Source organism: Gymnoscopelus braueri (genome assembly GCF_963280865.1).
Source record: "Gymnoscopelus braueri genome assembly, chromosome: 11".
Lineage (NCBI taxonomy): Eukaryota > Metazoa > Chordata > Actinopteri > Myctophiformes > Myctophidae > Gymnoscopelus > Gymnoscopelus braueri.
In genome coordinates, this window is record NC_137613.1 from 49,373,177 (window position 1) to 49,397,742 (window position 24,566).

A 24,566-nucleotide genomic window follows, 5' to 3' on the forward strand; every position below is an offset into this window, starting at 1 on the left:
TTTTTACCAAAAACTATTATTTTGAGTGGTTTACTAATCCAAACCTTTCAAACTTTTCTGAAATAACTCTTTCTTCTCAAAGGGCAAAGGTTAATGCTTCTATTGGGAGGATGTGCTGTCTTATTCGAATTCGACTGCAAGCCAAAATCTTCACACATTTTTCTTTCCTAATCGTAGTCATTTATTATAATGTATTATTTAGCGTGATGTTGACATACTCCAGTGCCAGTATGACCACGGAAAACACGTACAAGATACAACTGAAACCTCCAGGCAGTTTGTAAGATCTTAGTGGCAGCGACACAGTGAAGATAAAACACATTACCCGACTCCTTCCCCAAATCTAATTTATAAAGCAGGAGATCAGTCATGGATAAAGACGACTGCTAGGTGAAGCTGCAAATGACACTGGAGTCTTTTAATCCTAGCAAGCTTCTTTTACCGCTGCAAGAGCACAGAGGGAAGGTTTATCATTGTTAAGTAGCCTATTATCCTCCTCAACCTACAATATGATTATATCCACCTGACAGAGAGAGGTAGAGAGAGAGAGAGAGAAAAAGAGAGAGAGAACGAGCTAGGGGTAGTATGGTGCAGAATTTGTCACAATAGAGCACCGATCCAGTTCGTGTTCATAATGGATGGCACGGCCAACTAAAGGAGTCAGTAGCCAAGTATATTACCACACACACGCTCTGCTCCACTTATTCCCTACATTCCCTTCATACTCTCACTTCCTCGCTGCAATTCCATACTTCATGTGAAAATACAGGGAAATACTATTCCTGTGTTCTCATATAGTAGAGAGCAGAGAGAGAGAGAGAGAAAGAGAGTGAGAGAAGTGCGTTTAGCCTGAAAGAGGAGAATATCTCTGGTTATTTCGGTTAATGGATGCTCTCTCTCATTCAGGAAGGCTATTTTCCATGGCAGACTCTGGGCCATATGTCACCGTATGTCACCATCTCTACGCATCGCTTGTCCCCATATTGTCATCACACCCAGCCAGGAGCTTGAAATCCCTCTCTCGATGAATCATCTTCTGGGCTTTCCTGGTGTTTCTCCAAAGACCAAATAAATTGCCATCAAGATTATGAGAATGAATGAAACAGAGCAGTGTTACTTGGTTGTATATTGCACTGATGAGAAAAACAATAAAGCTGTAAATGAAATGACATTTGAAGGACTTCACGTTGCACAACTGAACAGCATCGTCTGTTTTCACAGATTCATAATGGAGCTATGGTGTTTCGCCTGATACCAAAAACACTTACAACTATACAGAATACAGAGTTTGGCTTGCTGGGCAAATGTATGCCTTTTTACATCTCTTGAGAACAAGGCAAGCAAGCATACGCAAGCTATTGCTCGCACCGTGTTGGCAAGCCATGGAGGCCAGAATAAGTTATCACACGAACCAAAACAAGCTTATCACAGCCATTGGGAGCGGGATTTTGAGGAAAACTGGCTTAGAAATGGTTTACACGGTAAATCAGGAAATAATGCAAATCGCTAGTCATACAAATACATGTGCTTCCGCTCGTACAAGACAGACTTTTTCAGACTCTGTGGGGCCGCTGGTTTGGCTTGCTGGGCTGTAGACTAGTGATGCTTATAGTGTCTTGCCTCAATGCAGCTCAACATACATGCTGCTATCTCACAACATGTGCCAGATGAGTCACTCTGCCCATACTCAGAGCAAAGCCAAAAACTCAATGCAGCAAACATCCAGCTGTGGGAATGCAGGAAATTTGTAGGGTTTGTAAGAATGGGTAACGCAAGCAGTGTTTTTATCTCCATTTCCTTGCATTAACCTGCAATGAATCAAATAGTCATCTGTGAGCCTAATCCTTTCATTGTAAACACAAACAGAGGAGAGAACATGAGAGGAATGTATGGAGGCCGAGACGGACAGAAAAACAACCACTAAAATACCTGGACAGGAAATGGAACAACATCAATACGTCCTCGGGGCCACGATCATATACAGGACCAAAGGATGTTTCATATAAATATGCCTGCAACTGCACCTCCTCTGCTTTTGTGTCGCAGTGCCAGACAATAGAGAGGCGGGAACCTTTGATGTCACCGTGCTTCAGATAAGAAAGGGAGAGTTCGGGCCAGGGATAGGAATCCAATTTAACACGGCCCTTTCTCAAGAGTACTATGAGATTCTGACACAATTCGATATGGAGGGGAAGAGAAGGGCTATAATTCAGCACCTTCCCTTCATCTGCTTACTCTCTCTCCCTTTCTCTCTCTGTCTCTCTTTGCCTCTCCGCTATTATTTGAAATATAGGCTTCTATCTCTCTCACCCGCTGCTCTGCTCTGTCTCAAGGCGTCTCTCTCTCTTCCCCTCTCAGGAAGCAGAATATGGCGCTGCATTCTCCATTTCAAAGCCACCGTAACCCGACGGGGGCAACGCCAATATGTCAACGTCAGTAATTGAAGAGTGAGAGTGAGAACAAAAAGTCAAAGTCAAAGTGAGAGTGAGAAGACGGCTTCATATTTAGCTGAACGCTGCCTGCTTGTGTCTGCTGTGCAGAGCAGCTCAGCAGACACACGTCTGACAGACAAGGTTCTCCCTGCAGCATCCAAAACAACTCCAATGTCAAAACCCTGGAGCATCCTGATCTGAGGACAGCTCTGTCACACACTGGGCCTTACACACAATTTGTCTAAGGCTGCGTGTTTAATACTTTAATACTTTAAACACTTCAATGAATAAACTGTCACTTCAAACTATAGGTAACAGATCTGCAGAATACAGTATAATGTGTTAAAGCAGGGGTCTTCAACGTTTTCAGGCCAAGGACCCCCTAGCTGAGAGAGATGAAGCAGGGACCCCCTCTATATTGTATAAAATTGTGTTTCAGATTCAACTTTTTTGTTTAGTTGGTCTGCTCTTTTTTCCCCTCTACACCTATACATCTTTGCCAAAAGTACGCTGCGAGGCGTTGTGAGCTTGTAGATACTTTTGGCTAAAGTTCTCCTCAGAAAAAGGGATGCTAGGGTTCAAGTGGTTAAGGTAAAAACAAAAAGAAAATCATATCACACAAAGATTTGGCAGACCCCCTATAGTAACTCTGAGGACCCCCTAGGGGTCCTGGACCCTCTGTTGAAGACCCCTGTGTTAAAGTATTCAATTAACAATGCATTTTATTGTCTGTCCTTAGAATAGAATAGCTATAATATAATAGGAGCTATCCGGATGCAGGTGATTCTGGTCTCCTGGGAGAATTCTGACTCTGTGAGAAAAAAAGACAGGTGTGTTCAAAGAAAAGAACACACCTGCATTTGGTGTCAATGTTCTAAAGAATATGTACTGTACACACCTGCATGTAATGCTGATGTTCTAAACATCATACCTGCTACAACATATGCTATCTGTATGCAGTATCTTTAGATTATTGTCTCCGCCAGGCCGAAAGGCATGGCGATAGAGTATGTTTTACCCCCTGTCCGTCCGTCCTTCCGTCCGTGTGTCCGTCCGTCCGTGTGTCCATCTGTCTGCGAGCGGCTAATCTCCGGCACCGTTGGCCCGGCCGCTGCGAAACTGTGCACACATACTCCCTGGATGCCAATTCAGAACCTCTGGCCCAAATTTTTCAGATTGGCCTGTTATAGCGCCACCAGGAGGCCGATTTGTGCAAAATCATATATATATATTACTCCTACAGATTTTATCCAAACATCACGCAAATCATTACACAGTATCTCTATAGTCATGTGATCAACACGGATCTGTCTGATTTTCCATATTACATCCTGATTGGCTAAGGTTGGCTTCCAAAGTTTGCAGGATTGGTCCATTTTGAACTAAATGCCTCAAATCATGAACGCAGCTTGCGATTTCCGTGAAATCTCACACGCTCATTCCCACTAGGCCGAGGAAGAAATGCCACTTGAAAATGTTCAAATCAGCCTCATGGTGGCGCTATAAAAGGCCAAATTGCGTTTTTAACTGTAACTGCACCGATGTGCATGAAACTTTGCACGCATACTCCCTAGACGCCAAGGAAAAACATCCGCCCTGCATTTTTCACATTAGCCTTTTATAGCGCCACCAGGAGGCCGACTTATGTAAAATACATATTTTGAGATTAAGCCTTCAGATTTTATCCAAATGTCACGCAAATCGGTACACATGATCTCTATAGTCATGTGATCAAGATGGATCTGTTTGATTTTTCATATTCCATCCTGATTGGCTAACATTGACATCTAAAGTTTGCAGGAGTGGCCCGCTTTGAACAAAATGCCGCAAATCATGAACGCAGCGTCCGATTGCGGTGGAACTTTGCATGTACATTCGCGCTACGATGAAGAACAAACGCCACCCTTTTAACATTTCCCTATTATTGCGCCACCAGGAGGCCGATTTTTCTTTTTTATATTACTCCTACAAATTTTGTCCAAACATCATGCAAATCAGTACACATTATCTCTATAGTCAAGTGATCAAGATGGTTCCGTACGATTTTTTATATTCCATCCTGACTGGCAAATTCTGAACATTGCTGGACCACAATAACCTACCTGACCTGGCGGAGACCTGTGCTCCGAGGAGCACTTTTTCTAGTTTGACCTGTTTCTATCCTGTGTTATTTATTTTCTCTACAGTACAAAATAATTTCACCCACGTCTTTACACCTGTAAACCTGACACCTGATTGAGAAACAATGGATCCTAATTGAGAACAGTGGTGTAAAGTAACTAAGTACATTTACTCAAGTACTGTACTTAAGTACAATGTTGAGGTATTTTTTACTTTACTGGAGTATTTCCAATTTGCAGTACTTTTACTTCTACTCCACTACATACCTACCTACCTACCTACATCTCAGAGACAACTATTATACTTTTACTCTGCTACAATTATTTGAAAATTGTAGTTACTAGTTACTTTTTTTTATTTTGATTATTATTACAAAAGATACATTACCCACTTCAGTCCTATATAGATTTCAGCCATTTGAAAATAGCCGATCTACAAGCTCACAATGCGTCGCAATGCGACGCATTGTGAGCTTGTAGATCTGCTATTTTCAAAAGATTTGTATACATTTTAGACTTCATTCTACGTAATGATTACTTTCTACTTTGGTACTTTAAGTACATTTTGATACCAATACTTTTGTACTTTTACTCAAGTAAATTCTGAACTTCTGACTTTTACTTGTAACGTATTTCTACATTGCTGTATTGATACTTTTACTTAAGTAAGGAATTTGAGTACTTTTTCCACCACTAATTGAGAAACAATGGATTATTAGGCTACTGTACATGTCAAAGTCACATTAATCACACACCTGACAGTTCAGGGTAGGCTACCGTGTATGTCAAAGTCACCGAGACCCCCTAGATAAGTGATGGAGGACATTTTAATTTCCCAGAGGTCCACACATCCAGGTGTTCTGATTGGCTCGCCCTCTGCCTACCAGAATTCCTCATCCATGTCTCCATGGGGCACATTATCAAATTAAGATTTAAAGATGCTAAATCAGACTTTATGGGCAATTATGCTAATCTGCGCTCCCAGAGTGGAGTCAGAACCTTTTCACCTAAAACGGCACCAAACTGCCTTTTTTAAATGGAAAATCTCTTCCAAGTGGACCTTCATCACCGGCTGTCTCTGGAGGTGACAGATACAGTAAGTCATCTTTACCTCCCACCAAGAGGTTATTAAAGCAGCTGCTGATCATTTGTCAACGTATGTCACTTCCTGTCCTTTGTCAAAGTGTCCTCCTGGCCTGAACACTGTCCAGCGGCCTGCATGAGACGTGGGATGAATCCCTGAGGCGCTCTACATAGAAACACCACCCTTTACCTGCCAATAGATCCAGCTTAATGTGACAGGGAGCTACAGGTGAAGAATTCTGATTAACACAAACTGAAAAAGAGGTTTTTGAGGGGAAATAATAGACTAGATGTAGACCAACTTGTACAGCCCTGCAAATTCATTCATTCACTCACTCATACATATATTCATGAATTTGTTCATTCACTCATTAATGCATCCATCCATAAATCCATCCACCCATCCATCGATTGGTGCAGGTGGGTCAGATCAACAGACAGTGTTTGATAGATAAATGAATCGTCACTAATCATGTGTTTTTTTCAGGCTCCAATTGAGACAACAGTGTCACTGACACTAATTACTCCTTCTAGTCAGGTTCACTATGTATTTTTGTTCAAAATTTTTGGAGATTAGTAAAACTATACATTTTTGGAATCTTCAGAGCATGGGGAATCCAAAAATCTATGTTGCCATTTGCACAGACACCTGCAAAGCCGCCATTCCGGACGTTCAAAATGGCCGACATAAAATATATTATTTGTGCTATCTTGGCTTCTACACAACCTAGAAACTTAATTAAACATGCTAATCCTATGTTTTCTGTGTCAAGGAATCAAATGAATACCAAATAAATTGTGCTCAAGATCTTACAGTGGCGCCCCCATTTGGTGGCCTGGGAAATAATGATAATAATATGCTCCTAGTATCTGATATATGATACTATTCATTTAAATAATAATGTATATATTTTTCTTGGTAGTTAATGTGAAATATAAATATTGTAAAATTATAAATATATATATATATATTAGGTTGTTCTGAACTTTCAGGGCATAACTCATGATGGATGAAAGTCATGACAAGAACCCAGGGGAGCCGGTTGACTGGAAACTATGCATCTTCTGTCAGAAGTCTGACAGTAGCCAAGGGGAATACGTTCTGAATCCCAAGACCGAATCTTACCAGAAAGTACTTGATGTGGTGACTGAACGAGCCAGACTACATGATGGACAATTTGTTTCAATTCAAATGCGTCTCCAAAGATGTACCAAAGAAATGCTGCTTGAGAAGAAAACAACATGGCATCGAAGCTGCTATTCTTCTGCCACACACCCGACAAAGTTGCAGCGAGCCAGAGACCGCTTCAAGCATTCAATGTCCTCAGGACAGTTTGCCATTAAGAAACCTGGCTATAGAAGATCAAGCACAGAAATGGAAGCTGATACACCAGGAACATCAATGCCATTCACAAGATCTGCGACAAACCCTTTGTCAAAAGACCAGTGCTTCTTCTGTCAATCATGGTCAATCAATGTTCAAGCCATCTTCACAGTTCGGACCGAGAACTCTGGGAAGGCAGTCAGGCAAGCAGTAGACATTTCCCAAGATCCAGTGTTGATGAGGAGATTAAGCACGGCAATATCACCAAGTGATGCCCATGCAATAGATGTTATGTATCACAAGCAGTGCTGGACAAAACATGTGTTTCATGTCATCAGGGATCATACCAGTGACAAAGCCACATCCACAACAGCAGACCTACCCATGCAGGTGTCATGCTTGATCGAGTTGATCAATCTCATTGACATACAAACTCAAAACAAAGCATATCTACCCATGAGTGATGTGGAAAGAACATACATCTCCATGCTTGGGGGTAGCGAGGCGGCACAGAAGCACACACCAACGCTGACAAGACAATGGCTGAAGAGTAATATTATTCAAGAGTTACCAAGTGTGAAGTCTGTGAGGCAGAAAGACAGAACAAAACCGTATTGCCGTGAAGCCTGTGAAGAACATATGGTCCACATGTCTATGCTACAAGACCATGCAAGTGAATTGGACAGCATGAAGATGTTATTCAAGACAGCTAAGCTAATATGCACACAAAAGGAAACAGTCAGACATGGTTAACGTACTGAGCACGGCAGAAGATGTTCCACCAGAGTTGTACAGCCTTATACGTTGGATTTTGGTAAGACCCGAAGAGGAATTGCAAACAGAGATGAGATGATGAGAGATGTATGCTTTCAAAACCAAAAGGCGGGTGCAACACCAACCCATGCAGGTGACAAGACACATTCCGGATACAACATGCCCGAGAAAATCCACAAGTTCTGGATTTGGCACTTACCATTCATCACGACACCAGGAACAAGAAACTTATAGACCTCCTTCATTCACATAACTATTGTGTACCATACGGTAGGTCACTGCTTTTGGAAACAGCTATAGCTAATGCTGTTGTGGAAAACACAAGACAGTTTGATGGCCTGTACGTCCCTCCCTTCCTCAAAAAAGGAACCTTTGTGTTCTTTGCTGTTGACAATACTGACTTTGTCGAGGACACAGCTGATGGGAAAGGAACCACACATGGGACAATCACAGCAGTATATCAGAAGGCCAATGCTCCAGGGGAAGTCATCGCACCCAGTCTGGAACTTAAAGAGGCAAATAATCAGTTGCCCCATATCATGTACCCATCAAGCCATGTAGCAAACCAAAACCGGGATTGGTCAAGAGAGCACAACAATTTGAGGTCAACACCACAGGGGTTTCTGAGTCTTATCAGCTAACCACCCTAGGCTGGATCATAGCGTCTGCCCTGTCAAGTGAAAAACATGGAGAACAGAGCAAAATTCCTGGTTGGGCTGGATTCAAATCACTTGTATCATCTGGCCAATCCTTGACCCAAGTTGGTGCACTGCCGCTGTTGCCAGAAGTTGCACAATGAGTGGTCTACAATGCTGACGATGATTTTGCAAGCATCCCAGTTGAGGAGTTTGGTCGTTGGTGAAGAACACCCAACAGTGAAAACCTTCAACATGGCTTTATACGAGAAGCAGTAAGTTGCCTCCTACAGTTGGTGCCCTTGAGGAGCACATTGAACGTGTCCGTGTTCAAAGTAGGGTGTGGTGCCAAGCCACTGTGATGTGGCAGCGACCTTTCGACCCACTCAAACGTGGCTATTATCAAAATAGCCATGGTGACATACTACCTACTGTACCACCACAAAGGTTCCACCTGCACCACAGGCCATTGTAGAGTTGGTCAGATGTCAGTGCAAAACCCACTGCACATCCCAGAAATGTTCATGCAGGAGACACAACTTGGCTTGCACAGAACTTTGTTTGTGTGGAAGTGACTGCAAAAACGACACAGACTGTAATGCTGAAAATGACTCTCTGGACAGTGATGAAGAGCTGTGAAAGAATATTCCTGGATGATACAGATCTAGTAGATCCTGTGTATAGTTAAATCTGGTAACTCAATCTGATATACCCATAACTTCAGTTGAATGTATTTTATGTGATACAGTTACTGTATGTCACCAATATAAAGACTATGGTTTTCATTTACCTTTGTTTGTTGATTTTATTTAATCCTGAGAACAATGTTGAGGTCTTTATTGGATTCATTGTCCCAAAACACATAGGATTAGCATGTTTTATTAAGTTTCTAGGTTGTCTAGAAGCCAAGATAGCACAAATTGTGTATTTCATGTCGGCCATTTTGAATGTCCGGAATGGCGGCTTTGCAGGTGTCTGTGCAAATGGCAACATAGATTTTTGGATTCCCCATGCTCTGAAGATTCCAAAAATGTATAGTTTTCCAAATCTCCAAAAATCTTGAACGAAATAACATTTTTTAACATAGTGAACCTGACTATTCAATCAAGTGACAGCTCATGTCCACAATAACCTACATGTCATTTATCCAACACAATGGACACCATCATTTGTTCCCCCTCTTACTGCTAAGCAGCCCACATCCAATAGAACAAAACAAAACACTGTCATTCATAAAATAAATCTGTGTTGAAAAACGAACAAAAAAAAAAAAAGTTTGTGAAATGATAATTAACACCCACAATAACATTCAGAGACTGTTTAGACAGACAGACAGACAGACAGACAGACAGACAGACAGACAGACAGACAGACAGACAGACAGACAGACAGACAGACAGATAGATAGATAGATAGATACTTACTAGTACGAGTACTTCAACAAAGCACTTTCATTTGAGCCTCATTTGGGAGGAGAGCTTTTGATGTGAGGCTTATGGTGCCTCTGGATCAATAGGGAGATATTTCTATCACATTTCACAGCACAGAGACACAGGGAGGCCTTGACCTTCAGCTCTCATTCATGAGAGTTTTGCTTAAGGCCAACTCCATAATAGACAGAGGAAAATGGCTCTTCATTCCCTGAGAGGTACAAGCTATATTGTTCAGTAGATGAGATGCAGGCAGGCCCACAGCGACCGTTCTCCTGCATATGAATGTGAAGATTTAAACCACTTTCACTTTTATTGTACCTGTAAATGAATCTAATGATTTAAAAAGCATTTAATTTCATTGTACCTGTGCAGGCTGGCCAGGACTCTCTTTACTTTATTCATGCTTGAGCCCCAAACCTCCCTCTCCGCCATCTGTCTCCTCTAGCAGTTTCTTTATAGACTTTTAAAAAAATACTCAAAGGTTACATCAATTCTTTTAAAGATATACCCCCCATCATAGAGAGCTGCAGCAGGGTGTAATAAAATGGTTAATACCAGTAACATCTTAACACTGACGTACAAGGCTGCTATACAGTAAAAGAAAAAATGTATAAAATTGGGTCGAGCTGGGCTTCAACTGACTCGGGTCAGATCAGGTCGGGTACATATTTACCGACCCACTGAGAACTCTACAGTGACTGGTAAACTAAGGCATCAGTTTGATAATTGTCACGGTCACAGCCTCTGCCCCCCTCCAGTTTGTCCTGATGTCACCCCTGCTAACCCCCCTTCCCTCTCCAGTTTTGCCTTGATTCCCCTCTGCCACTCTCACCATCCCCCCCCCCCTCCCCTGTGCCCTGTACTCCCTGCCCTGATTGCCCTGAGTGGAAGGGCCTGGGAGGGCCAGCTGTGCACTGTTGGCTTACAAGCTCCAGAGACTTTAAAAGACTGCCTTGAGCGTTTACTCCTTGCTGGATAATTGTCTTGTTTATGTTTGTCAGAGTTTTTGAGGGGTGCCAGCCGCTCCAAATAATGACCGAGTGTGTTTGTCCGTATGTATGAGCAAGGCAACAGCTGCAGCTGATTGCAGGAGACAGTTCAACAATTGCGCCACTTAAAGGGATATTTCACTTTAAAAAAAACTTAGGGTCATTTTATCATCTACTGAGGCTTTTGTCAGCCCCCCAGACTGTTTTTAAGTTGCTTGATTCAGTATTTAGATATTTGATATTCATTTTATCAGACACGCCCCCTTCCTATACAAACCCATTATAACTTCAAACTCCATTTTTAACATGTTAGATTCATCGAAAACACCCGTCCTTGGTTCTGGTGACTCACCCTGCCCTCCTAATACGTGAGGGGGCCGTGTTTTTTCGATTACTTTTTTCATTTATTTTGTATATATTTTTTGGAAAATGAAAAAAATTGAATACAATAACACATTTAAATAAAATAAATGAAAAAAGTAATCGAAAAAACACGGCCCCCTCACGTATTAGGAGGGCAGGGTGAGTTACCAGAACCAAGGACGGGTGTTTTCGATGAATCTAACATGTTAAAAATTGAGTTTGAAGTTATAATGGGTTTGTATAGGAAGGGGGCGTGTCTGATAAAATGAATATAAAATATCTAAATACTGAATCAAGCAACTTAAAAACGGTCTGGGGGGCTCACAAAAGCCTCAGTAGACGATAAAATGACCCAAAGTTTTTTTTAAGTGAAATATCCCTTTTAACACATTGCGCGCGCGCGCACACACACACACACACACACACACACACACACACACACACACACACACACACACACACACACACACACACACACACACACACACACACACACACCGTAAATTGCGCGGATTTTTTACTTAATTTAGGCCGTTTTTCACTTAATTCCGGCCTTAATTCCGGCCGTTTTCTTTTAAATGGCCGGCCTGGTTGGCCTGGAATGGAGAGGCCTTTCTGGAATTGTCCCACATTTCCCAGTGGCCAGCACGATCCCTGCACACTGCTAAACTTCCCAAACTTGGTAGGTGCTCGTAGACGGCCAATAGGGACAGGCTGTAATTGCTTAAGCCCCCCCCCCCCCACCTGTGTTCCTATTGGCTGGACTTTAAACAGCACAACATAGGACTAGGTTTGAAGGCCGCTTAACGGCCTGAAAATCGAGTGATTCAAAAATACCGTTAAGTAATTACAATTACTAAAACTACTTAAAAGTAATAAACGTCAGAAAAAGTTACTATTTTAAGTACTTAAAAGTCACTAAACTGAGTAAAAATACTTAAAATTAGTCAAAAAAACTATTTGATGTAAAAAATACTTGAAAGTAATTAAAGTAAGTGAAAAGTAACTAATTTAAGTATAACTTCTTAAAGGTTCATAAAATCATTAAAAACACTTCAAAGTAACTAAATAAACCTAAATTGCACGAATACTGTATGGGGCACTAAGTGTTACCGTAGTATCGCCTGAATACCAGCACCCACACATCAAATAGAGTAGTACCGCCTGAATACCAGCACCCACACATCAAATAGAGTAGTACCGCCTGAATACCAGCACCCACACATCAAATAGAGTAGTAACGTCTGAATACCAGCGCCCACTCATCAGGGTGCAGCACCCAGGGAGCAGTTAAGGTGTTAAATGTCTTGCTCAGGGAAACCTCGACACACACAACAAACCACAACTGACTGTGAAGGTTGCTTAAGCATAAAGGTGATGTGTCTACACTCTGCAAACAGCAGTCCTGTCAGGTTGTCTAAATGGTTCTTACTCACCCCTCTGAAGTTGCTGGTAGCCTGAAAGTACACCAGGTAGTTCTTGGTGGGGTCTAAGGGAGCGTTCCAGTAGCCGTTGTAGGTGTGGTTGTCCCCCACGGTGAAGGGCGTGGCCTCCGGCAGACTGCTGGGGGCCAGCTCGGCCGTGTAGTAATGGGGGGCTCCTTTAGCCTGGGCCTGGCTGTGGGAGTTGGGAGTAGGAAAACAATCGACGGTGCCCAGCTCTCTCTTCTTCACCTGCCTGGATCCATCCTCTTCCACCACCACCATCTGGTACGCACTGAAGGCAAGCAGACACATTTTATTGTGGTACGCATCTCCAGTCCTCTGGTACCCCTGGGTGCAGCTTACTACGTAGTTATAAAAAACAGCATAGGCCTATATCATGAACGCAACAACCAATCATCCCAACTTGGAATCGCATGTTGAGGGGCCTCTAAAGAGCACAGAGTCAAAAGTGCATTCAATTCTGCCCATAAAGGGTTCCACATATGAAAAGTTGAACCGCATGTTGCAGAAAAGCTATTCCCCCTCGTAGCTTCCTTTTGTTGCAACCCACAATTTGGTGGTCCACCCAAGCTGGCGGAGATATGCACTCTGTGGAACATCCCTTTCTAGGTTTCTGTTTAATTTGCCAAGCAAGGAAGTAGGTCATTAAGCTTTGTCTTGTTCTCATCAGGGACTAGTTAGACGGTGAATACTGTAATTAACTGTCTGGTAGGATGTAAAACCATCAGTACCAGTGTTCCATTAGGACACAAAGTGTTGGATACTCACACATACTTGGCAGCTGCAATAATAATGTGACCACAGGAAGGGAGGTTAAGTACTTTCCAATATAGCCACTTCTTTTCTCCTATTGTACATCATCACTAATGGACAGCAATTAAAACAAACATTCACTTTTATTCTTAAAACTTCAATGGCTTAGAAATTCACATTTACCTGGCAAATTTCTACAATAAGCATAATATCATTATACTGTGAGAAAGGTCTAGTACCCCACATGTCACAATCCTATTCTCACATCATCACTAATGGAAATAAACTGCAAAAACTTTTAAAAGTTTTAAGTCTTAGTAAATAAAGTCCTTTTGCACACCTTCTTACAAGGACATGTGGGTGCGTAATAGAGAACAGCAAACTTAGAGAAATGAAGTGGTCCGACACACTTGAAGAAATATATTTAAAGAGGAACAATGTTTCATTCTACTGACCTTCTCGGGGTACTGTATGTGATTCCTGTTTTAATAGATGTCTCTAAGTGAAGACAGTGTGCGGGAAATGCAGCAGCGTAGCTGTAAACGCTGCAGTGTGGTTGGTGGGTCTTTGAACGTGCAGCAGCTTGTACAATACATCAGTAACTAGAAAAAGTGCTCCTCGGAGCACAAGTCTCCGCCAGGACAGGTAGGTTATTATGGCCTCCTGGTGGCGCTATAATAGGCCAATGTGAAAAGGGTGCCATTTATTCCTAGGCCGTGCACGGCAATCGGACACTGCATGCATGATTTGAGGCATTTTGTTCTAAAAATGTGTTTTGCTAAATTTGACCTGCTGGTGGCGCTATAACAGGCCAATGTTAAAAGGGTGGCATTTGTTCCTCAACGTAGTGCAAATGTGCATACAAAGTTTCACCGCAATCGGACGCTGCGTTCATGATTTGCTGCATTTTGTTCAAAACGGGCCACTCCTGCAAACATTACATGTCAATGTTAGCCAATCAGGATGGAATATGAAAAATCAAACAGATCCGTCTTGATCACATGACTATAGAGATCATGAGTACCGATTTGCGTGAAATTTGGATCAAATCTGAAGGCTTAGTATCAAAAAAAATGTTTTACATAAGTCTGCCTCCTGGTGGCGCTATAAAAGGCAAATGTGAAAAATGCAGGGCAAAGGTTTTTCCTTGGCCTCTAGAGAGTGTGCATACAAAGTTTTACACTGATCGGTGCAGTTATAGGTAAAAACCCGAATCGGCCTGTTACAGCGCCACCATGAGGCTGATTTGAACATTTTTAAATGGCATTTCTTCCCCGGCCTAATGGGAATGTGTGTGCAAAGTTTCACGGAAATTGCATGCTGTGTTCATGATTTGAGGCATTTTGTTCGAAACGGAGTACTCCTGCAAACTTTGAGAGACATTTTTTGCCAATCAGGATGGAATATGAAAAATCTGAAATGAGCAGTTTCTTTTAATGACTATAGAGATACTGTGTACCGATTTCGGGGATTTTTGGCCAAAATCTGTAGGAGTACTGTTCAAAAATGTGTTTTGCACAAATCGGCCTGCTGGTGGCGCTATAAAAGGCCCATGTGAAAAAATTGGGGCAGAGGTTCTGCTCTGGCATCCAGGGAGTGTGTGTGTGTGCACAGTTTCGCTGTGATCAAGCCAACGGTACCAGACATTAGCTGTCCACAAAATGACAGAATGACACACACACACACACACACACACACACACACACACACACACACACACGGACGGACGGACAGGGGGTAAAACATACTCTCTCGCCATGCCTTTCGGCCTGGCGGAGACAACAAGGTGTACCTGACAGGAGCTCCTCTGCCCACCGCAGGGCGAAGCACAACTGTGATGGTGCTCTCTGACTCGCTCAGCGGAGAGGGAATATCTCCATAGTCAAACACGCGAACGGCCTTTTTGCATGTAGTTGAAGCGCAAGGGGGCGGGGGGCGGGTGGGGAGAGAGTCAGCGCACTGAAGTCAAGGCACAGACTACTGTGTTGTTGACAGACAACGGATGCACGCTTATGAGAAACAACACAAATAAAACCTGGCAAAACAGTTGCGTGCATTAGCGCAAGATGAGGGTAAAGAAGGAAACATTCAGTCTAAATGTCCAGTAATTCGCACGCGAAAAGGAAACATTAATGTCCAGTTTGCTAATCCACAACTACTGTGCTAGATAATCACCAAGAGAGTTAAAAAAGAAAAAACGTTTCAGTCATTCAGTCCGACTTCACTGTAGCCTATAGTAGCCTTTTCATAAATTGTATTTGTATTAGGCTGTCCTGAGAGTTTATAATATTTAGAGAAATGTAAAGTTTCAAATACAAAAGTATTGGTAGTAGTTGCTGGACATTTAGACTGAATGTTTCATTTATCCTCATCTTGCGCTAATGCACGCAACTGTTTTGCCAGGTTTTATTTTTGTTGTTTCTCATAAGCGTGCATCCGTTGTCCGTCAACAACACAGTAGTCTGTGCCTTGACTGAGAGAAGAAAGAGGATGAGAAGAAGAAAAAACTAGCTGAAAGCAGAATCGGGACACACATACAGTATATAGTATACTAATTCAAGGGACTGTCAAGACAATGTGGTACAGAAAGCTAACATATATAGTAGGTATTTATGCAAAACACTGTGAGAAATGAAACCATCCAAGCCTCTTTGCTTACACACCATCCTTATTCATTACTGTATGTCCGTACATCCACAGCCACCCACACACACACAATGCCACTGATTGATGAGAGCCGGGTGCGCCTGGTGACCAACCACACAGAAAACAAGTGGCCCTTATAATTAGGGTTCATCTTACAGCACAACAAGCTCAGCACAGCTCTGGGGAACAATAAGGTGGAGAGTTCCCACATCTGTTTTCTATAGAGACAGTATTAACTGCAGTGTTGTACTGTTTTCTATAGGGACAGAATCAGTGTTGCATTGCTGAATTGGAACGTGGTTGCACTGTATTTTAATGACGTCACGAGCACGTCGCTTAACACATTCCTATGTTAATTTACCTGGTGTGAGTCGGGAGCCTTTGTAAACTTTGTATAATGTAAAGTTGTTTTAAATCTATGCATCAACCTGCGCGTGCTCCTGGTCAAATACAGTAGGTTCCTGCACGGCGAGGCTGTCCCATGAGCAATGCAACCCTGGACAGAATGCAGTGTTACTGCTGCTGTTGCAAACGGAAATCATTGTAAACCAGATCAGATGAAACTAGAAAAAGTGCTCCTCGGAGCACAGGTCTCCGCCAGGTCAGGTAGGTTATTGTGGGCCAACAATGTTCGGAATTTGCCAATCAGGATGGAATATGAAAAATCGGACAGAACCATCTTGATCACTTGACTATAGAGATAATGGGTACCGATTTGCATGATGATTGGACAACATTTGTAGGAGTAATACAACAAAGAAAAGTTTTGAAAAAATCGGTCTCCTGGTGGCGCTATAATAGGGCAATGTTAAAGGGTAGCATTTGTTCTTCAACTTAGTGCGTATGTGCTTGTAAAGTGTCACCTCAATCGGACGCTGCGTTCATGATTTGTGGCATTTTGTTCAAAACGGGCCACTTCTGCAAACTTTAGATGTCATTGTTAGCCAATCAGGATGAAATATGAAAAATCAAACAGTTCCATCTTGATCACATGACTATAGAGATCATGTGTACCGATTTGTGTGAAATTTGGATAAAATGTGAAGGCTTAATATCCAAAAATGTGTTTTACATAAGTCGGCCTCTTGGTGGCGCTATAAAAGGCAAATGTGAAAAATGCAGGGCGGATTTTTTTCCTTGGCCTCTAGGGAGTGTGCGTACAAAGTTTCACGCAGATCGGTGCAGTAATAGTTAAAAACACAAATCAGCCTTTTATAGCGCCACCATAAGGCTGATGTGAAAAATGTCAGGTGGCATTTCTTCCTCGGCCTAGTGGGAATGTGTTTGAGAAATTTCACGGAAATCACAAGCTGCGTTCATGATTTGAGGCATTTTGTTCAAAACGGACCAATCCTGCAAATTTTGGTAGGCAACCTTAGCCAATGAGGATGGAATATGGGAAATCGGACAGATCCGTGTTGATCACATGACTATAGAGATCCTGTGTACCGATTTGCATGACGTTTGGATAAAATCTGTAGGAGTAATATAAAAAAATGGGTTTTGCACAAATCGGCCTCCAGGTGGCGCTATAACAGGCCCATGTGAAAAAGGCAGAGGTTCTGAATTGGCATCCAGGGAGTGTGTGTGCACAGTTTCGCAGCAACCGGGCCAACGGTGCCGGAGATTATCTGGTAACACACGGACAGGACACACACACGGACACACGGACGGACGGGCGGAAGGACGGACAGGGGGTAAAACATACTCTCTCGCCATGCCTTTCGGCTTGGCGGAGACAACCAGAGGTCACAACAGGAAAATGACTTTTGTCTTCACTTCAGAGAAAGGACGTTATTCTGCTGTGCTGTATGTATATTCAAAACTACAACAATGTGCAGGAGTAGTTAGATGTTATATTTTAACAAACACAGTCAGATGCAAATCAAACTTAAGAAGCCTGCACACAGACAAAAGCAAGGCAATGCATTTAAGCTGGCATGTGCTTGCACCACCATACAAACACACACACACACACACACACACACACACACACACACACACACACACACACACACACACACACACACACACACACACACACACACACACACACAGGCGTGCATTATACTACTGTAGGGAGATGTGGAGTTATATTTCAGCCAATGCAAGTTAGGTGGTTAAACCCAACATGAATTATGAACACACTAATAGTGTTAGTGCTAATAGTGTTACATTACACATTCTCATGCTTCCATTTCCCGTTTTATATTTTTGAAGCCAGCAGTACGAACACGCGCTTGGCCAAATTCACTACCTTGACAGACGGGCTCCCATCTAACTTGCTCTGTAAAGCAGATGGAACAGAGCAGTTTATGGCGCTGAGTCTCATATTGACATGACAGCCTCAACTGGTAGATTCAACAAAGCTGTTTTCCACAAAACCAACCAAGCCAACCATTTACCATTTATGCCTGCTGTTGTTTCGTTGTATGAAGACTGATGTTTAAACTATGTAAAGATGTAGAACACGAAAAGTATCCACTCTGCACCGCCAAATGTTTTTCAACAAGAGTGAATCACAGACAGACAGCTTTTTGTATCAGCAAACGTCGGTTTATATAAATTGGCACCTCAATCTTTGAAACAATGAGATGGAAAACAAACTGAGTCCTCACAATCAAACCACAAACAAATCGCTTGCCGCTCAGTGTTGGATCTGTAAAGTAAAGGGAACGAATGACCACCCTCTGAGTCCAAAGTCTTCCTTAATTCAGCTGCCCTGAATACACTCTCCAAGTGTTATGTATCTAACTATTCATTTCAGGAATCTATGCCTTTATGTCTCCTTTGCAAACGGTACCTCAGGAACGGTTCATCTAATTGACTTCACACATGGTGGATATACAGTACTGCTGAGGACTAAAGGGAGTGCAGGACTGCAGTGTCAAGTTGTGATGTGGATTGGATGAGTGGTTCTCCAGAACCCGCTCTAAATGGGCCCACCCAACTTGCGAACCACTCCTCTGATCGACTTCACACTTGGTGGGTGGGGCAACCAAGGAAGTGCAGTGTCTCATAAGAAGTCTATCGTAAGAGCATTCTTAACGGCTGCCATGCCCCGAACGAGCACTGCACTAATTATTTTAAATAATCCCCTCCTTGCTCTGTAACAGCATGTGTCAGCTTATAGGACATAACGACCAGCTCTATGGCCAGCGGGTCCGCCAGTCAAGCAAAGCAGCTCACCAGAAATGTTGGTGGTGATCTCGGTGAGGGCCGTCTGGCCGAAGCCCTTGGCGGTGCGGGCGCGGACAGACACCAGGTAGGTGGTTCCTGGGTGCAGGCCTGAGAACATGTGGTAGGTCTCGTTCCTCAGCTTGGAGACGGTGCATCTGGGCCCCGGCACGTTGATGCTCGGGTCAGACGACTCGATGCTCTGGTAGGAGATCTGACAACAGGAAACAAAACCCCATTTAAAAAAACAAACAAAACAAACTTATTTTTTTCTTTGTTGCCATTGCAATTTGCTACGGAGCTGAGAAGAATATTTAAGGATTTCATACCTGTTTACTGTTGTTATGTGAGAACACTCTTTTCATTCAATTCATCTTTAATTTAATTTTAATTTAATTTAATTTAACGGTGAGATCCTTACCGTACTGAATAATTAGACACACCTTCACAGACAGGATTATGATTTTTTAAACACATTTTTTATATTTTGTTGTTCCGTTTCCCTGATCTTGGTGTTTTTGTTTAGTTTTTTTAATGAAAACTTTCAGCGGTAAACAGTCAATAACAACAGCCTAAACATGCAGACCGATGTTGTGGGAATGGAGCAGTGCTCTGACGCAGTGGAACATCTGGCAAGTGTGACGATGAGAACAACATGGCATGGTGTTATTTTAAGCCTAGAGAATGAGACCAACATGGCACCGCTGTCATGTTTGGCCGAGCGTTGGACGGTGAAACAGCTGGTGAGGTGTGGGTGGATTTGTGCTGTTCAGGTGTTATTGTGCCTTGCTTACTCCCTCGCCGCCCACGGACCTGATGTCTCGCCCCTCACAGCCCTGTTGCGGCCCTGTTGCTGCCCTCTCCTCTTCACCCCTTTCACCCAGCACACACCAATGTTATTATTATACAGAGCAAATAATTTTCCAGCGCTTGCGGTCTTTCACAAAAAGTGGCCGAACCATCCGCCGTCCCCCTCTGTCTGTCTGTCTGTCTGTCTGTCTGTCTGACTTTCTGTCTGTTTTGTACAAGACGCAGATGTAACTGTCCCTCTGTGTCCAACTATTCCTATAATTCACTATCTTTCCTGTGTTTGTCACAGCCTGATTGTTGCACCTCCCATGTCTCCTTCTCTCTATAGCGTGTCATCTCTAAATATGTGCGTGGCGTGCGTGCGTGCGTATGTGCGTGCTTCAGTTTGGTACCATTTGAATCCACCTGTTAGCCTGGGTAAGCACACATTCTTAAAGATATTTTTATTGTTTTTTTGCCTTTATTGATAGATTACAGTAGGCTGACAGGAAATGGGGAGAGATGGGGGGGGTGACACGTAGCAAAGGTCGAACCCGCGACGCGCTGTCAGGCTGGCATTGATTGCAGCCTAGGGTGCCTATACCGCCACGCTGCGGCCCAGGCCGGTAAGCACACATTCTTAGCACGCATTCTCCTGCAGACTCACACTGTTGATCACAGAATGGCTACATTGGACCACAATGGAAACAAGCCCCCTTTTTGTGTTATCCTTTTAGCATAACATTTGTACTGTACTACCTGTACTACCTCTACTGTTAACAAACTTGTTAATACAGTATTCAATCAATCAATCAATGGAACCCACTGGGGGCTAAGTTTGCACCTCGACTAGATTCACTTTAGCTTCCTATTTTTCTCCCAGTTGAAACGGGTGTTCTTCACAACCAAACCAGACTAAATCCCACCCTACCCCATGCGCTGACCAGAACTACTATACTAATATACAGCCTGTTATGCAGCTCAAGCCCTGCTTGATATGAGGCCATCAATAATTAATTAGAAACATTTAAAGTTGGCCCCATGTGGAGGCATCTCTTAGGCAAATAATGATAATGCTTGGCCCCCATGTAATTACAGCCTGGAGTCTGGGGCTGTATCTCATTACCATAAGAATGTATAAATCTTATGAACTGTGAAGAAGGATCCTTTCTATTTAATGGTTGGGACTCCTGTGTATCGTTGGCTGTCTACCAACAGTTGGAAAAGCGAACTAACAAAAACAAGACACAGAGTCCGGGTTCTATATCCCCGCTTACACTAACACTAAGACTAACCCTAAAGGAAAGCGGGGAACATAGAACCCGGGAACATGAGCCCAACTGAAAAGGCTTTCAGACGGTTAGCTAAATTCATTATCAGTTATATGGCTTGAATCCTACTACATATTATAATAGCCTACATCTTGAAAACCTTTCTTCAGAATTGCTTTTCATCATCCTTTTAACATGCTATTGTGAGCTATTGCGTGCTGACATTTATAACTTTGCCTATGGAGCTTGGGCTTGTGGTTTGCTGTGTGCATGTATGTACCACCGTGAGCTGAGCTGTGATTGGTCTACATATGCTGGATAGACATACAGAGACACACACAGAGATAGAGACAGACAGACAATACAGACAATACAGACAAACCCTCTTCTGGTTCTAGATGGCTAGGCCTCTTCAGCACCACAGTGTAAAAAGTTAATCTATATTAAACTAGAAAAAGTGCTCCTCGGAGCACAGGTCTCCGCCAGGTCAGGTAAGTTATTGTGGCCTCCTGGTGGCGCTATAATAGGCCAATGTGAAAAGGGTGGCATTTCTTCCTCGGCCTAGTGGGAATGTGCGTGCAAATTTTCACGGAAATTGCACGCCGCGTTCATGATTTCATACATTTTGTTCAAAACGGACCAATCCTGCAAACTTTGGAAGTCAACCTTAGTCAATCAGGATGGAATATGAAATATCGGACACATGCGTCTTGATCACATGACTATAGAGATACTGTGTACCGATTTGTGTGATGTTTGGATAAAATCTGAAGGATTAATATCCAAAAATGTATTTGACATAAGTCGGCCTCCTGGTGGCGCTGTAAAAAGCAGATGTGAAAAATGCAGTGCAGATGTTTTTCCTTGGCCTCTAGGGAGTAGGCGTGCAAAGTTTCACGCAGATCGGTGCAGTTATAGTTAAAAATGCAAATCGGCCTGTTATAGCGCCACCATGAGGCTGATGTGAAAAGTTTTAAGTGCCATTTCTTCCTCGGCCTAGTGGGAATGTGCGTGTGCAATTTTATGCAAATGGCAAGCTGCGTTCATGATTTGAGGCAGTTTGTTCAAAACGGACCAATCCTGCAAACTTTGGATGGTAACCTTAGCCAATGAGGATGGAATATGGGAAATCGGACAGATCAGGGTTGATCACATGACTATAGAGATACTGTGTACCGATTTGCATGAGGTTTGGTTAAAAACTGTAGGAGTAATGGGAAAAAATGGGTTTTGCACAAATCGGCCTCCTGGTGGCGCTATAACAGGCCCATGTGAAATATTTGAGGCAGAGGTTCTGAATTGGCATCCAGGGAGTGTGTGTGCACAGTTTCGCAGCGACCGGGCCTACGGTGCCGGAGATTTGGTGGTAACACACAGACAGGACGGACGGACGGACACACGGACGGACACACGGACGGACGGACGGACAGGGGCGAAAACATACTCTCTCGCCATGCCTTTCGGCCTGGCGGAGACAATAAAACTGAGCTAGATGGTTAAAAGAGAAAGAAAACTAACTGTCAAAGTGAGGAAATATCTCTTCATTGTATCATTAGACTGACAAAATAGATATTGGCAGTTGGAGTGTACATCCCCCACCTGGAATGGTTTAGATAGGTGAAAGAATGACTCATCATGTTTGGAATCACTGTTTTTTTGGTGTTGTTTTTGCGTGACTAAACTCTGTTCAGATAGCTTACCTTGTGAGATGAGGCCATTAGGCTCCAAAGGCTCCTCCCACTTGAGGAAGATCATATCGTCCAATGGGTGAAGGTCAGCGATTCTACAGCGATACCACCAGGAACTACAGCGAGAAAGAAACAAAACAGTGTTCTCACAAACAAACATTAATGAACGTTAAGGGACACTTGTGTCTGTTGACTAGAGGATAAAAACACATTGGACAGAGAGGAAAGGAAGTGAACCAAGGGGAAACAGCGATACATTTTAGGAAGGGAAGTGATGAAGGGGCTTGCAGCGCACAGACAGGTCCGCTAGCGGCCCGCTGCATGAATTGGGATTGTGTGCGCTGCAGGCTTCCCTCCACTGTCTGATAACAGAATATCACGTCTTGGAGGATGACACGCCATTTTTCTTCTTTAGCGCCATGCTGACTGAAGAAAAAACAGGGAACTGAGCCAAAACAGCCACAAACGGGACTTTTGTCTTATATCCTGAGAGTAAATAAGCATGTATTTTTTCCTCCATGAAATGCATGTTCCAAACAGCACAGAAGGAAACCCATCCCAAATAGTGATGTTCATAAAAGTCAGAAAGCAAAAATCTGCTTTCTCCCTCTGGCTCTCTGTGCATATACTGTATATGCACGCGTGTGCATGTGTGTCTCCATGTGTGAAACTGTATAATTGCATGCCGGTTCCTTGCAGAAACACGCCATAAAAAGCCTTGTGTCGTGTCTCTGTGAGGCAGGCAGAGGACACTTGAGACAAATCTCGTTGCCTCCGTGGATCATTGGCAGTCAAATCTGCTCCCTGTGCAGCACAAATCATTGCAGCCATGTTTGACTGTGGAGCCAAACACGAAATAGACACAGGGGAAACTTTCACCAGCTGGGTTTCAATTACTGTTATCTCCAAGTCTGACAGTGGTTCCTGTACTGGCAGAGGGACTGGAGAACTGTCAGATCTGTTCAAAGGAAAAACGTATCATGTGCTGCAGAAAAAAATCAAGAAACGGTGAAGGTGGGGGATCAGGGTGAATTATGGCTCGTGTTTAGGACACATTACAGTTGTGTTAACTCTTAGCTCTTAACCAATCAGACCAAATAAAAATAATTTGATAACCTGTTGCATTTATCCATGCAGGCGTTGGAGTAAAACCCTTCAGTCGTTTGCAAATATTGTTTCCTCTCGTCTGAAAGACAGCAATGTGCAGCAGGTGCAGATAATTAAGAGCACTCTCGCTTTTCTCCGAAGCTCTTCCACTGTTCGGCAGTTTCAGCAGTGTTGTGCTGTTCAACTGAGTGTGAAAGTACATTACGTTCTCAGCGGGAACCACCTACGGGAGAGTTGTGCGTTATTGAGGACGGCCACCGTCCAATGGCGCCAATTTCATCACAAATCATCATAATGTTCCACTACGTCTCTTACTACATGTCATTCCATTAGTGAGCAATGTGTCGTTTATTCTACACAAGAATACACATCTGACCTTCTGTTCCTCCAGTCTGGGGGAATTTGCATAAGAATGTGTGTAATCTGCTGATATGCACAGGAAAATATTACTACAAAGCAAAGCAAAATCATTTTATTATTTTGCTGGTGGCCATGGCTTTCCCGATTAATTTTTCATTTGGCTACGTTTGAACGGCT

The 24,566-nt window shown here is 43.0% G+C and overlaps 1 pseudogene across 1 annotated transcript in view; it reads right to left on the minus strand.

Moving 5' to 3' along the window:
- LOC308094859 (receptor-type tyrosine-protein phosphatase U-like) overlaps positions 1-24,566 on the minus strand; it is a 56,508-nt pseudogene that overhangs the window by 24,219 nt on the left and 7,723 nt on the right. Inside the window, exons 4-8 of the transcript in view lie at positions 22,935-23,038; positions 20,732-20,736; positions 19,187-19,388; positions 15,144-15,246; positions 12,541-12,869 (exon numbers count right to left, since the gene is read on the minus strand). The product of the transcript in view is annotated as a receptor-type tyrosine-protein phosphatase U-like (transcript). The remainder of the gene's footprint in view (positions 1-12,540; positions 12,870-15,143; positions 15,247-19,186; positions 19,389-20,731; positions 20,737-22,934; positions 23,039-24,566) is intronic.